This window comes from Lutra lutra, chromosome 4, assembly GCF_902655055.1.
Source record: "Lutra lutra chromosome 4, mLutLut1.2, whole genome shotgun sequence".
In the NCBI taxonomy this organism is placed as follows: domain Eukaryota; kingdom Metazoa; phylum Chordata; class Mammalia; order Carnivora; family Mustelidae; genus Lutra; species Lutra lutra.
Genome location: NC_062281.1, coordinates 98,561,439 through 98,576,478, shown reverse-complemented (window position 1 = coordinate 98,576,478; position 15,040 = coordinate 98,561,439).

Genomic DNA, 15,040 nt, shown 5'->3' with positions numbered 1-15,040 from the left:
TGAAATGATCAACATGCACATTAGGTCCAACTCTACTTGCTATCATTTATCTGTATTGTTTTAAAAGAAAGCATTAGAAAGAGTTTAATAAACAGGTTTTGCTTCAAATGGCAGACTCTTCTAACATGACTCTTACTGATAACTCAGAATTCAGATAGATAAACTGATTTTTTAAAAACTGTTGTACAAGATTTTTAGAACTTTATGGAAGTAGAGCAAACTAGAAAATCACTAAGTCTGATTCATATTCCAGTGTCGCTCCTCTCTTTAGCTAATTGAAGATTGTGGGTGGCTTTTTTTTTTTTTCCTTTGAGAATGAGTTAAAATTTGAATGCAATATAAGGACATCAGGAAACTTTTTAGCTTGCCTTTGCCTGTAACTATCTATAGAACATCAGAGAAGTTGGGGTGCCTGGCTGGCTCAATTGGTAAAGCATGTGACTCTTGATCTCAGGGTGGTGAGTTAAAGCCCCATGTTGAGCAGAGACTACTTAAAAAGAAAAAAAACAAACAAAAAAAAATCCAGAACATTCGAGTAATTAATAACATCTCTATGTTTCTAATTATAAACTCTGGGGAAAGCTATCTATTTCCATTTATTTATGCATTCAGTAAATATTAATTGAACATCTAGTATATTTAATAGATTAGTTTGAAATCTAAGGATACAGTGATGACCAGGACAGATAATCCCCTCCACGTAGGGTGCTAACATCCTACTTGGAAGGGGAGAAATAGAAAATAAACCTGTAAACAAATAACAAAACATCAAAGTTTTAAGTTCTATAAAGAAAGTGTGAGATAATTATAAAATGACAGAGTTGGCACCCTGGGGTGGCTCAGTTCATTGAGCATCTGAATTCAGCTCAGGTCATGATCTCAGGGTCCTGGGATTGAGCCTGGTGTCAGGCTCCCTGCTCAGCAGGGAATCTCTTTGTTCTGCTCCCTCTGCCCCTCCACCTCCCCCTGCTCATGCCTTCTTTTTTTTTCAAATAAATAAATAAAATCTTTAAAAAAAAAAAAAAAAGGTCCAAGGTGCTATAGTAGAGTTGGTGAAGGAAGGCTTTTCTGAGGAAGTAGGTTTTTTTTTCTTTTTTTTCCCCCCAGTGTTCTAAGATTCATTGTTTATGCACCACACCCAGTGCTCCATGAAAATACGTGCCCTGAGGAAGTAGTTTTTAAACTGACCTGATGAGGAAGCCATTTGGATAACGTGGAAAAGCTCTTCATAAGGAACAATAGCAAATGAAAAAGTCCTGTTGCGAGAACAAGTTTAAAATGTTCAAAGGAGGGATGCCTGGGTGGCTCAGTGGGTTAGGCCTCTGCCTTCGGCTTGGGTCATGATCCCAGGGTCATAGGATTGAGTCCCACGTCCGGCTCCTTGCTCGGCGGGGAACCTGCTTCTCTCACTGCCTCTGCCTGCCTCTCTGCCTGCTTGTGTGTACTCACTTGCTCTCTCTCTCTCTCTGGCAAATAAATAAAATCTTAAAAAAAAAAAAAAAGAATGTTCAAAGGAACATTGTAAGTAATGGGTAGAATGTGAGAGTTGTATGACATGAAGCCAGAGTAGTGGGCACAGATCATTTCTACAGACTGGATTTTTAAAAATGGCTTCGTTGAGGAATAGCTGACGTACAATAAACTGCATGTATTTTTTCCCTAGGGCTGCCATAATAAAGTACCACAAACTGAGTGGCTTACACAATGGAACTTTATTGTCTCACAGTCATAGAGGCTAGAAGTCTGAGATAAGATGTTAGTAGGGACAGGCTCCCTCTGAAGGTGCTGGGAAGGGATCTGTTCCAGGTCTGTGTCCTAGTTTCTGATAGTTCTTTGCCTTGTGGCAGCATAATTCCAGTCATCACATGGCATTCTCCCTGTCCATGTGTCTGTGTCCAGATTTCCCCTTTTTATAAGGGTACCAATCATCTTGAATTAGGGCACTACCCTACTCCAGAATGACATCTAATTACATCTGTAATGCTCCGGTTTCCCAAATATGGTCACATTCAGAGATATTAGGGGTTAGGACTTTAGCATGTGAAATTTGGGGTACACAATTCAAACCATAACACTGCGTATATTTAAAGGACACAATTTGATGGGTTTTGACATGTATATGCTATCACAATCAAGATAACATCACAATCAATATAATAAATATATTCATCCCCTCTCAACGTTTCCTCTGCTCCTTTGCAACCTCTCTTTTCTGCTCTTTCTTCCTGTTCCCCATATTAGGCACTCACTAATTTGCTTTTTCTTTTATGATTAATTTGTATTTTCTAGAATTTCCTCTAAACAGAGTCATATGGAGACATACTTTTTTTCTTTTGGGTCTGGCTTTTTCACATAATTATTTTTTGAGATTCATTCATGTTATTACTGTATCAATAGTTTATTCCTATTTATTGAAAAAATATTCCGTTGTATGTATATGTCATTATTTTTTATCCCCTTTGGATGGACATTAGGGTTGTTTCTAGTTTTTGGCTTTTACAAATAAAGATGTTATGAATGTGTACAAGTCTTTGTAGGAGCATGTCCTTTCATTTCTCTTGGGTAAGTAGCTAAGAGTGTAATGGCTGGGTCAAAATATAGGTGAATGTTTAACTTTTTAAGAAATTGCTTATTTGACAAATGACATCATTTCATATTTCCACCAGCAGTGTATGAGAATTTCAGTTGTTCCACATCCTTGCTAACACTTGATATGTCATTTTAAAAATTTTAGACATCCCAAGAATTGTGTGGTAGCACATCACTTAAGTTTTAATTTGTATATTCCTAAGACTCATGAAGAACTTTTATTTATTTATTTATTGACATACAATGCAACATTAGTTTCAGGTATACAAAGTGATTTATAGGTATGCTATCCTCACCACAAGTATAGCTATTATTTGTCACCATACAATGCTATTATGATACCATTGATTATTATCTTTTTGTTGTACATTGCATTCCTGTGACTTATTCTATAACTGGAAGCCTGTATCTTCCACTACCCTTCACTCATTCTGCCTCACACCCCCTACTCCCTGGCAACCATCAGTTTGTTCTCTGTATTTAAGGGTCTTTTTCTGTTTTTTTGTTTGTTTGTCTATTCATTTGTTTCATTTTTTACACTCCACATGTAAGTGAAGTTATATGGTATTTGTCTTTTTCTGTCTGACTTAGGTCACTTCGCATAATAACCTCAAAGTCTATCAATGTTGCAAATGGCAAGATCTCTTTCTTTTTAATGGCTGAATATTCCATTGTACATATATACCATATCTTCTTTACCCATTTATCAGTGGACACTTGGGTTGTTTTCATATCTTGGCTATTATAAATAATGTTGCAATAAAGATAGAGGTGCATGTATCTTTTCAAATTAGTGTTTTTTTCTTTTCCTTTAGGTAAATAGTAATGGAATTACTGAATCATGTGGTATATCAATTTTTAATTTTTTGAGGAACCTCTTTATTGTTTTTCACAGTGCATAGTTTTTATTGTTTAGTCTGTTAGTATAGTGAATTACATTGATTGAATATAAATTAAACCTGAATTCCTGGAATAAACTCTATTTGGTCATGCTTTATCCTTTTACATATTATTTGATTTGAGTTGTTAAAATTTTATGAAGAATTTCATGAAGGCTACTATCTATGTTTTCCTTTTTTTTCTTGTAATGTCTTTGTCTAGCTTTGGTATCAGGATAATGTCGGCTTCATATAATGTATTGTGATGTACTTCCTTCTCTTCACATTTTTGAAGAATATGAGTTTGTATACAATTGGTAATGTAGTTCTCATCACATGAGTTGAGAAATGTTCCATTGTCTGTTACCTTCTGTATTTCTGTAAATTTTGTTGTATTTCTTTTTTAAAAGTTTTGTGGAGTTTCCCTAGTGAAGTCGTTTGAGCCTGGAATAGTATTTGTGGGAATGTTTTTAACTACAAATTCAATTTCTTTAATAGATAAAGGGCTATTCAAGTTAATATTTTTATTTATTTATTTATTTATTAGCATTAGTTTTGGTAGTTTGTGTCTTTCATAGAATCTGTCAATTTTATCTGAATTGTTGATTTTTTTCTTTGTAATACTCCCTTATTATCATTTTATTTTTTATTTTTATTTTTTTAAGTTTTATTTACCTAATCTCTACATCCAACATGGGGCTCAAACTGATCAAGAATTGCATGTTCTTATGACTGAGGCAGCCAACCCCCTGCCACTTATGATTTTAATACCTGTAGAATCTGTAGTGATGTCAGCTCTCTTATTTCTAATCCTAGTAATAGGTGTTTATCTTTCTCCTTTTCAGTATGGCTAGAGGATTATTGATCTTATTGATCTTCTCAAATGATTAACTTTTAGTTTCACTGATGTTTTTCTACTCTTGTGTTTTATTTAATGGATTTTTCTTTTTGACCTTTATTTCCTTTCCTTTGCTTATTTTGGGCTTATTTTGTTCTTATAGTTCTTAAGATGGAATCTAAAGTCATTATTTGAGAACATTATCTTTTCTAAGGCATTATCTTCCCAGGCACGCAGTGGTATAAATTTCCCTCTAAGTGCTTTACTTGCATATCCCAAATTTTTATGTGTTGTGTTTAATTTTCATTCTATTCAAAATACTTTCTAATTTTCCCTTTAAATGTTTTTTCAACCCAGGGGTTATATAGAGTGTGTTATTTAGTTTCTAAATATTTGAGGTTATTCTTGATAACTTTTTATTATTGCTATGTAATTTAATTCCATTTTTGTCAGAGATTATACTTTGTATGACTTGAATCTTTTTATAAGAATGTGGTTTTTTTTGGATGGAATGTTCTACAAATATCAATTAGGAAATGTTGGGTAATGTTTAAATCTTTGTCTCTACCTTTTCTAAGGATTTTATTTATTTATTTGACAGAGAGACAGCACAAGTAGGGGAGCAGCAGGCAGAGGGAAAGGGAGAATCAGGCTCCTCACAGAGCAGGGAGCCTGATGCGGGGCTCAATCCCAGGACTCTGGGCTGACCATGACCTGAGCTGAATGCAGATGCTTAATGACTGAACCACCCAGGCATCCCTAAATCTTCTCTATCTTTAGTAAATTTCTATCTTATCTATCAGCTGTTCTTATCTATCAACTGTTGAGAGAGGGGTGTTGAAATTTCCATTTACAATTATGGATTTGCAAATTTCTCTTTGAAGTGCTATCAGTGTTTCATATAATTTGAAGGTTTGTTACTACATGCCCTCTAGATAGATTGGCTTCTTTATCATTTTCAAATGACCCTTTTAAAAAACCCTGGTAATAGTCTTTGAAATATTGTATTAATATCATATAACATATATTACTATATTAGTAATATAGTAATATATTAACAATAATTATAATTATAATTAATAATAATAATAATATAGTAATATATCAACTGGAGTAACTATATTAATATATTACTACATAATATATGCTATTAACTATATTAATATATAAAATATAATATATCAACTATATTAATATATAATAGTAACTATATTAATATATATAGTATAGTAATATATTAATATAGTTATTCAGCTTTCTTTTGATTGATGCTAATATAGTATATCATTTTATATTCTTTTAACTTGTAACCTTGTTTATTCATGTTTAAAGTAATTTTGTTATAGGTGGCATGTAATTGAGTAGGGTTTTTTCCCCTCCACTCTGACAGTCTATGCCTTTTAATTGGTGTGTTTATAGCATGTGTTAATTTGCTGAGTGAGAAATTACCACAAACAACAATTTAAAACATAAATTTATAATCTCATAGTTTACATGGTTCACTTGTCTGGTGCATCCTACCTGGGCTCTATGCTCAGGGCTTCAGAAAGCTGACATCAAGTTGCCAGTAGGCTGCATCGTTCAATTGGAGGCTTGATTATGGAAAGATCTGCTTCCAAGCTCCCTCAAGTTGTAGGTATAATTCAGTTCCTAGAAACTGTATGAGTTAAGTTCTCTTTTTCTGGCTTATCATCAGGGGTCACTCCCAGCTCCTTGAGGCCACTCTAAGGTCCTTGTCAATTGGTGCTCTCCTCAACATGACAGTTTGCTTCTTCAAGTGTAAGAGGAGAGCACCGCTATCTCTTTGAGTCTTTCTGACTTTTTCAGTTTCTGATCTTTTAAAAGAGCCTACCCATATTCAAGGGGAGGGAATTATACAAAGTATACCTAATAGGAGTCATGAATCTTAGGGGCTTTCTGAAATTCTGCCTACCACAGACTATTTAAATTAATGCAATTATTGATATGGTTGGATTTAAATTTATCATCTTATTTTCTATTTGACCCATCTGTTTTGTTTTTGTTGTTACCTTTTCCTTCTTTTTATGACTTCTTTTGGATTGAGCATGTTTTATAATTCAATTTTATTTATTTTGTTGGCTTAATACTTAACAATTCCTTGTTATTTTAATAGTTTAAGTATTATGTCTTCATTGATCTTTAACTTAAACTTAGCCAACCTAGGTGATATTATATCATTTTACATGGGTTATAAGAATATTATAACATTTTTGCATCTTGGCCATTGTGCTATTATTATTATGTAATTTATTTTTTCATATATTATGACCCCTATAGTATTGTTATTTTTTCCATAAGCATTCAATTATCTTTTTTTGTTTTTTTTTTAAATTTTATTTTTTATAAACATATAATATATTTTTATCCCCAGGGGTACAGGTCTGTGAATCGCCAGGTTTACACACTTCACAGCACTCACCATAGTACATACCCTCCCCAATGTCCATTACCCCACCCCCCCTCTCCCAACCCTCCTCCCCCCATCAACCCTCAGTTTGTTTTGTGAGATTAAGAGTCACTTATGGTTTGTCTCCCTCCCAATCCCATCTTGTTTCATTTACTCTTCTCCTACCCCCTTAACCCCCCATGTTGCATCTCCTCTCCCTCATATCAGGGAGATCATATGATAGTTGTCTTTCTCCGATTGACTTATTTCGCTAAGCATGATACCCTCTAGTTCCATCCATGTCGTCGCAAATGGCAAGATTTCATTTCTTTTGATGGCTGCATAGTATTCCATTGTGTATATATACCACCTCTTCTTTATCCATTTGTCTGTTGATGGACATCTAGGTTCTTTCCATAGTTTGGCTATTGTAGACATTGCTGCTATAAACATTCGGGTGCACGTGCCCCTTCGGATCACTACGTTTGTATCTTTAGGGTAAATACCCAGCAGTGCAATTGCTGAGGCATAGGGTAGTTCTATTTTCAACATTTTGAGGAACCTCCATGCTGTTTTCCAGAGTGGTTGCACCAGCTTGCATTTCCACCAATAGTGTAGGAGGGTTCCCCTTTCTCCTCATCCTCGCCAGCATCTGTCATTTCCTGACTTGTTAATTTTAGCCATTCTGACTGGTGTGAGGTGATATCTCATGGTGGTTTTGATTTGTATTTCCCTGATGCCGAGTGATATGGAGCACTTTTTCATGTGTCTGTTGGCCATCTGGATGTCTTCTTTGCAGAAATGTCTGTTCATGTCCTCTGCCCATTTCTTGATTGGATTATTTGTTCTTTGGGTGTTGAGTTTGCTAAGTTCTTTATAGATCTTGGACACTAGCCCTTTATCTGATATGTCATTTGCAAATATGTTCTCCCATTCTGTCAGTTGTCTTTTGGTTTTGTTAACTGTTTCCTTTGCTGTGCAAAAGCTTTTGATCTTGATAAAATCCCAATAGTTCATTTTTACCCTTGCTTCCCTTGCCTTTGGCGATGTTCCTAGGAAGATGTTGCTGCGGCTGAGGTCGAAGAGGTTGTTGCCTGTGTTCTCCTCAAGGATTTTGATGGATTCCTTTCTCACATTGAGGTCCTTCATCCATTTTGAGTCTATTTTCGTGTGTGGTGTAAGGAAATGATCCAATTTCATTTTTCTGCATGTGGCTGTCCAATTTTCCCAACACCATTTATTGAAGAGGCTGTCTTTTTTCCATTGGACATTCTTTCCTGGGGTCAAAGATGAGTTGACCATAGAGTTGAGGGTCTATTTCTGGGCTCTCTATTCTGTTCCATTGATCTATGTGTCTGTTATTGTGCCAGTACCATGCTGTCTTGATGATGACAGCTTTGTAATAGAGCTTGAAGTCCGGAATTGTGATGCCACCAACTTTGGCTTTCTTTTTCAATATTTCTTTGGCTATTCGAGGTCTTTTCTGGTTCCATATAAATTTTAGGATTATTTGTTCCATTTCTTTGAAAAAAATGGATGGTACATTGATAGGAATTGCATTATATGTGTAGATTGCTTTAGGTAGCATAGACATTTTCACAATATTTATTCTTCCAATCCAGGAGCATGGAACATTTTTCCATTTCTTTGTGTCTTCCCCAATTTCTTTCATGAGTACTTTATAGTTTTCTGTGTATAGATTCTTAGTCTCTTTGGTTAGGTTTATTCCTAGGTATCTTATAGTTTTGGGAGCAATTGTAAATGGGACTGACTCCTTAATTTCTCTTTCTTCTGTCTTGTTGTTGTTGTAGAGAAATGCAACTGATTTCTGTGCATTGATTTTATATCCTGACACTTTACTGAATTCCTGTACCAGTTCTAGCAGTTTTGGAGTGGAGTCTTTTGGGTTTTCCACATATAGTATCATATCATCTGCAAAGAGTGATAGTTTGATTTCTTCTTTGCCGATTTGGATGCCTTTAATTTCTTTTTGTTTGTTGTCTGATTGCTGAGGCTAGGACTTCTAGTACTATGTTGAATAGCAGTGGTGATAATGGACATCCCTGCCGTGTTCCTGACCTTAGCGGAAAAGCTTTCAGTTTTTCTCCATTGAGAATGATATTTGTGGTGGGTTTTTCATAGATGGCTTTGATAATATTGAGGTATGTGACGTCTATCCCTACACTTTGAAGAGTTTTGATCAGGAAGGGATGCTGTACTTTGTCAAATGTTTTTTCAGCATCTATGGAGAGTATCATATGGTTCTTGTTCTTTCTTTTATTAATGTGTTGTATCACACTGATTGATTTGTGGATGTTGAACCAACCTTGCAGCCCTGGAATAAATCCCACTTGGTCGTGGTGAATAATCCTTTTAATGTACTGTTGAATCCTATTGGCTAGTATTTTGGCGAGAATTTTTGCATCTGTGTTCATCAAGGATATTGGTCTGTAGTTCCCTTTTTTGATGGGATCCTTGTCTGGTTTTGGGATCAAGGTGATGCTGGCCTCATAAAATGAGTTTGGAAGTTTTCCTTCTATTTCTATTTTTTGGAACAGTTTCAGGAGAATAGGAATTATTTCTTCTTTAAATGTTTGGTAGAATTCCCCCGGGAAGCCATCTGGCCCTGGGCTTTTGTTTGTTTGGAGGTTTTTGATGACTGTTTCAATCTCCTTACTGGTTATGGGTCTGTTCAGGCTTTCTATTTTTCCTGGTTCAATTGTGGTAGTTTATATGTCTCTAGGAATGCATCCATTTCTTCCAGATTGTCAAATTTGTTGGCATAGAGTTGCTCATAGTATGTTCTTATAATTGTCTGTATTTCTTTGGTGTTAGTTGTGATCTCTCCTCTTTGATTCATGATTTTATTTATTTGGGTCCTTTCTCTTTTCTTTTTGATAAGTCTGGCTAGGGGTTTATCGATCTTTTTAATTCTTTCAAAGAACCAGCTCCTAGTTTCGTTGATTTGTTCTATTGTTTTTTTGGTATCTATTTCATTGATTTCTGCTCTGATCTTTATGATTTCTCTTCTCCTGCTGGGTTTAGGGTTTCTTTCTTGTTCTTTCTCCAGCTCCTTTAGGTGTAGGGTTAGGTTGTGTACCTGAGACCTTTCTTGTTTCTTGAGAAAGGCTTGTACCACTATATATTTTCCTCTCAGGACTGCCTTTGTTGTGCCCCACAGATGTTGAACCGTTGTGTTTTCATTATCATTTGTTTCCATGAATTTTTTCAATTCTTCTTTAATTTCCTGGTTGACCCATCCATTCTTTAGAAGGATGCTGTTTAGTCTCCATGTATTTGGGTTCTTTCCAAATTTCCTCTTGTGATTGAGTTCTAGCTTCAGAGCATTGTGGTCTGAAAATATGCAGGGAATGATTCCAATCATTTGATAATGGTTGAGACCTGATTTAGGACCAAGAATGTGATCTATTCTGGAGAATATTCCATGTGCACTAGAGAAGAATGTGTATTCTGTGGCTTTGGGATGAAATGCTCTGAATATATCTGTGATGTCCATCTGGTCCAGTGTGTCAATTAAGGCCTTTATTTCCTTGTTGATCTTTTGCTTGGATGATCTGTCCATTTCAGTGAGGGGAGTGTTAAAGTCCCCTACTATTATTGTATTATTGTCGATGTGTTTCTTTGATTTTGTTATTAGTTGGTTTATATAGTTGGCTGCTCCCACGTTAGGGGCATAGATATTTAAAATTGTTAGATCTTCTTGTTGGACAGTTCCTTTGAGTATGATATAGTGTCCTTCCTCATCTCTTATTATAGTCTTTGGCTTAAAATCTAATTGATCTGCTATAAGGATTGCCACTCCTGCTTTCTTCTGATGTCCATTAGCATGGTAAATTCTTTTCCACCCCCTCACTTTAAACGTGGAGGTGTCTTCGGGTTTAAGATGAGTTTCTTGTAGGCAACATATAGATGGGTTTTGTTTTTTTATCCATTCTGATACCCTGTGTCTTTTGATTGGGGCATTTAGCCCATTAACATTCAGGGTAAGTATTGAGAGATATGAATTTAGTGCCATTGTATTGCCTGTAAGGTGACTGTTATTGTATATTGTCTCTGTTTCTTTCTGATCTACTACTTTTAGGGTCTCTCTTTGCTTAGAGGACCCCTTTCAATATTTCCTGTAGAGCTGGTTTGGTATTTGCAAATTCTTTCAGTTTTTGTTTGTCCTGGAAGCTTTTAATCTCTCCTTCTATTTTCAGTGATAGCCTAGCTGGATATAGTATTCTTGGCTGCATGTTTTTCTCATTTAGTGCTCTGAATATATCATGCCAGCTCTTTCTGGCCTGCCAGGTCTCTGTGGATAAGTCTGCTGCCAATCTAATATTTTTACCATTGTACGTTATAGACTTCTTTTCCCGGGCTGCTTTCAGGATCTTCTCTTTGTCACTAAGACTTGTAAATTTTACTATTAGGTGACGGGGTGTGGACTTATTGATCTTGAGGGGGGTTCTCTGAACCTCCTGGATTTTGATGCTTGTTCCCTTTGCCATATTGGGGAAATTCTCTCCAATAATTCTCTCCAATATACCTTCTGCTCCCCTCTCTGTTTCCTCTTCTTCTGGAATCCCAATTATTCTAATGTTGTTTCGTCTTATGGTGTCACTTATCTCTCGAATTCTCCCCTCGGGGTCCAGTAGCTGTTTGTCCCTCTTTTGCTCAGTTTCTTTATTCTGTGTCATTTGGTCTTCTATATCGCTAATTCTTTCTTCTGCCTCATTTATCCTAGCAGTGAGAGCCTCCATTTTTGATTGCACCTCATTAATAGTTTTTTTGATTTCAACTTAGTTAGATTTTAGTTCTTTTATTTCTCCAGAAAGGGCTTTTATATCTCCCGAGAGGGTTTCTCTAATATCTTCCATGCCTTTTTCAAGCCCAGCTCGAACCTTGAGAATCATCATTCTGAACTCTAGATCTGACATATTACCAATGTCTGTATTGATTAGGTCCCTAGCCTTTGGTACTGCCTCTTGTTCTTTTTTTTTGTGGTGAATTTTTCCGCCTTGTCATTTTGTCCAGATAAGAGTATATGAAGGAGCAAGTAAAATACTAAAAGGTTGGCAACAACCCCCGGAAAATATGCTTTAGCCAAATCAGAAGAGATCCCAAATCGTGAGGGGGTAGAAAGGGGATAAAAAGAGGTTCAGAAAGAAAAAAGAAAAAAAAAAAGAGGAAACAATTAATAAAAGAAAACCAATAAAGAAAAAATATACAAAGGAAAAATATATATATATATATATATATTAGATAAACTAGTTAGAAAATGTTAAAAAAGAAAAGGGTAAAAGTTAAAAAAGTTTAGCAGAAGAAGAAAAAAAATTGAAAAAGAAAAAAAATTAAATTAACTGCAAGGCTAAAAAATCATGGGGAGAAAGCCATGAGTTCCGTGCTTTGCTTTCTCCTCCTCTTGAATTCCACTGCTCCCCTTGGTATTGAAACTGCACTCCTTGGTAGGTGAACTTGGTCCTGGCTGGGTTTCTTGTTGATCATCTGGGGGAGGGGCCTGTTGTAGTGATTCTCAAGTGTCTTTGCCCCAGGCGGAGTTGCACCGCCCTTACCTGGGGCCGGTCTGAGTAATCCGATCAGGTTTGCTTTCGGTAGCTTTTGTTCCCTGAGCGCTTTCCGTAGAGTTCCGGAGGAAGGGAATGAAGATGGCGGCCTCCTGGCCTCGGCCCGGAGGAGCCGAGAGCCCGGGTCCCCACTCCTCAGTGTGCCCTCAGAGAATAGCGCCCAATTACTCCCGTCACCCTGCCTCTGGCCACGCTCCAAGCTGACCGAGCCTACGACCGGTTCAAGGTAACCCTGAGCTTAGAGCTTACTTCTCGGCTCTGTCTCTGTAGCCAGCTTCCCCGTTCTAATACCTGTAAGCTCTGCGACACTCAGACACCCCTGATCCTTCTGTGACCCTGCGGGACCTGAGGCCATGCTGACCCTGCGTGGGCTTCACCCCGGTTAAGCCTCTGGAGCGATGTCCCTCAGAGGAACTGACTTTTAAAAGTCCTGATTTTGTGTTCCGTTGCTCTGCCGCTTGCCGGGAGCCGGCCCCTCCCCCCGCCGTCTATCTTCCCGTCGCTTTGGATTCACTTCTCCGCCAGTCCTACCTTTCAGATAGTGGTTGATTTTCTGTTTCTAGAGTTGCTGTTCTTCTTCTCTTCGATCTCCCGTTGGATTTGTAGGTGTTTGCAATCTTTAGATAAGCTACCTAGTTGATCTCCCGCTACCTGAAGTAGACTCAGCCTGCTACTTCTCCACCATCTTGACTCCTCCCCCCATTCAATTATCTTTTAAAGATATGTAAATAATGATACAAAAATCTTTTACCCATGTAATTACCATTTCCAGTGCTCTTTATTCTTTTGTCTAGGTTTCCATCTGGTATCATTTCCTTCTGCTTATGTTGCAGATCTGTTGGTGGTAAACTCTTTCGGATTGTGATTGTAAATGTCTGGGAAAGTGTCTATTTTCCATTCATTTTTGAAAGATATTTTTGCTGACTTAAGGATTCTGTGTTGATAGTTTTTTTTTCTTTTTCTTTCAGTACTTTAAAGATGATGGTCAACTGCCTTTTAGTTTGACTTAATTGTTTCAATTAAGTTTGACTTAATTTCTCACATTTCAGTGAGAAATCTCCTGTCACTATCTTTGTTCTACTCTGCATTTTGTGTCTTTTTCTCTGGATGCTTTTAAGATTTTTCTCTTTTTTACTGGCTTTAAGCAATTTAATTACAATGTGTCTTGGTTTGATTTTCTTCACACTTTTAATGTTTAGGGCTCACTGGTCTTTTTGAATCTGTAAATTTATAGTTTTGATCATGTTTGTAAACTTTTTTGGCCATTATATCTTCAAATTTTGTGGGTTTTTTTTTTTTTTCTGTATCCCTTACCTTCAGGAGTCCAACTATATATATTCTGGGGATCTTGAAGTTGTTCCACAGCTGAATCTTTACTGTTCATTTTTTTTTTCTCTGTGTATTTTATTTAGAAGAGTTTGAATTGCTATGTCTTTAGTTTTACTAATTTTTTTCTTAGCAATGTCTCCTCTCCTGTCAACTCATTTAAATGTATTTTCCATCACAACCATTGTTTTCATTTTTAAAAGTTCAGTTTGGGGGCACCTGGGTGGCTCAGTCGGTTAAGCAGCTGCCTTCAGCTCAGGTCATGATCCCAAGGTTCTGGGATCAAGTCCCACATCAGGTTCCCTGCTCAGTGGAGAGCCTGTTTCTCCCTCTCCCTCTGCCTGCCTCTCTGCCTACTTGTGTTCTACTTATCTGTCAAGTAAATAAATAAAATCTTTAAAAAAATAAATAAAAGTTCAATTTGGGTCTTTTATATCTCCATGTTTCTATATGCTTAATCTTTCCTCTAAGTACTTGAATATATGGAAATTAGTTATAATATCTTTTCCCTAACTTTATATATTGAAGAATAATTGACAAAATAATTGTATATGTTAAGATTATACAACATGATGATCTTACACACACACACACACACCCATTGTGGAATAATTACCAAGATCCAGATAATTAATACAACCATCATCTAACATAGTTAAGTCTTTTTTTATTATGTATTGGGAATGCTTAACATCCACTATCAGCAACTTTCAAGTATTTACAATACTGTATTATTAGCTATACCCATTATGCTATAATGGAGACCTCAGAAATTATTCTCTTATAATTGAAACTTCATACACTTTGACCTACATATCCCCATTTCTCTCTATCCTCAGCTCCTGGAAACCACCATTTTATTCTATTTCTATGAAATTGGCTTCTTTTTTCTTTTTAGATTCCGCATATAAGTGATACCATACTGGATTTGTCTTTGTCTGGCTTATTTCACTTAGCATAAGATCTTCCAGGTTCATCCATATTGTTAAAACGACAGGATTTTCCTCTATTTTATGGCTGAATAATATTCTACTGCATACATATACACCACATCTCCTTTATCTGTTATATGTTGACAAACACCTAGGTGGTTTTCATATCTTGGCTATTGTGAATAATACTTCCCTGAACATGGAAGTATAGATATTTCTTTGAGATCCTGATTTCATTTCCTTTGGATTTATATCCAGAACTAGGATTAATGTATCATACGCTAGTTCTACTTTTAACTTTCTAATAAACCACCATTCTGTTTTCCATAGTGGTTACAACCATTTATATTCTAACAATATTTAAGGATTTTCTCTTCTTCATCCTTGCTAACATTTTATATCTCTTGTCTTTGGGATGTGATAGCTCTTCTTACAGGTATGGAGTGATATTTCACAGTTTTGATTTGCATTTCCTAATGATT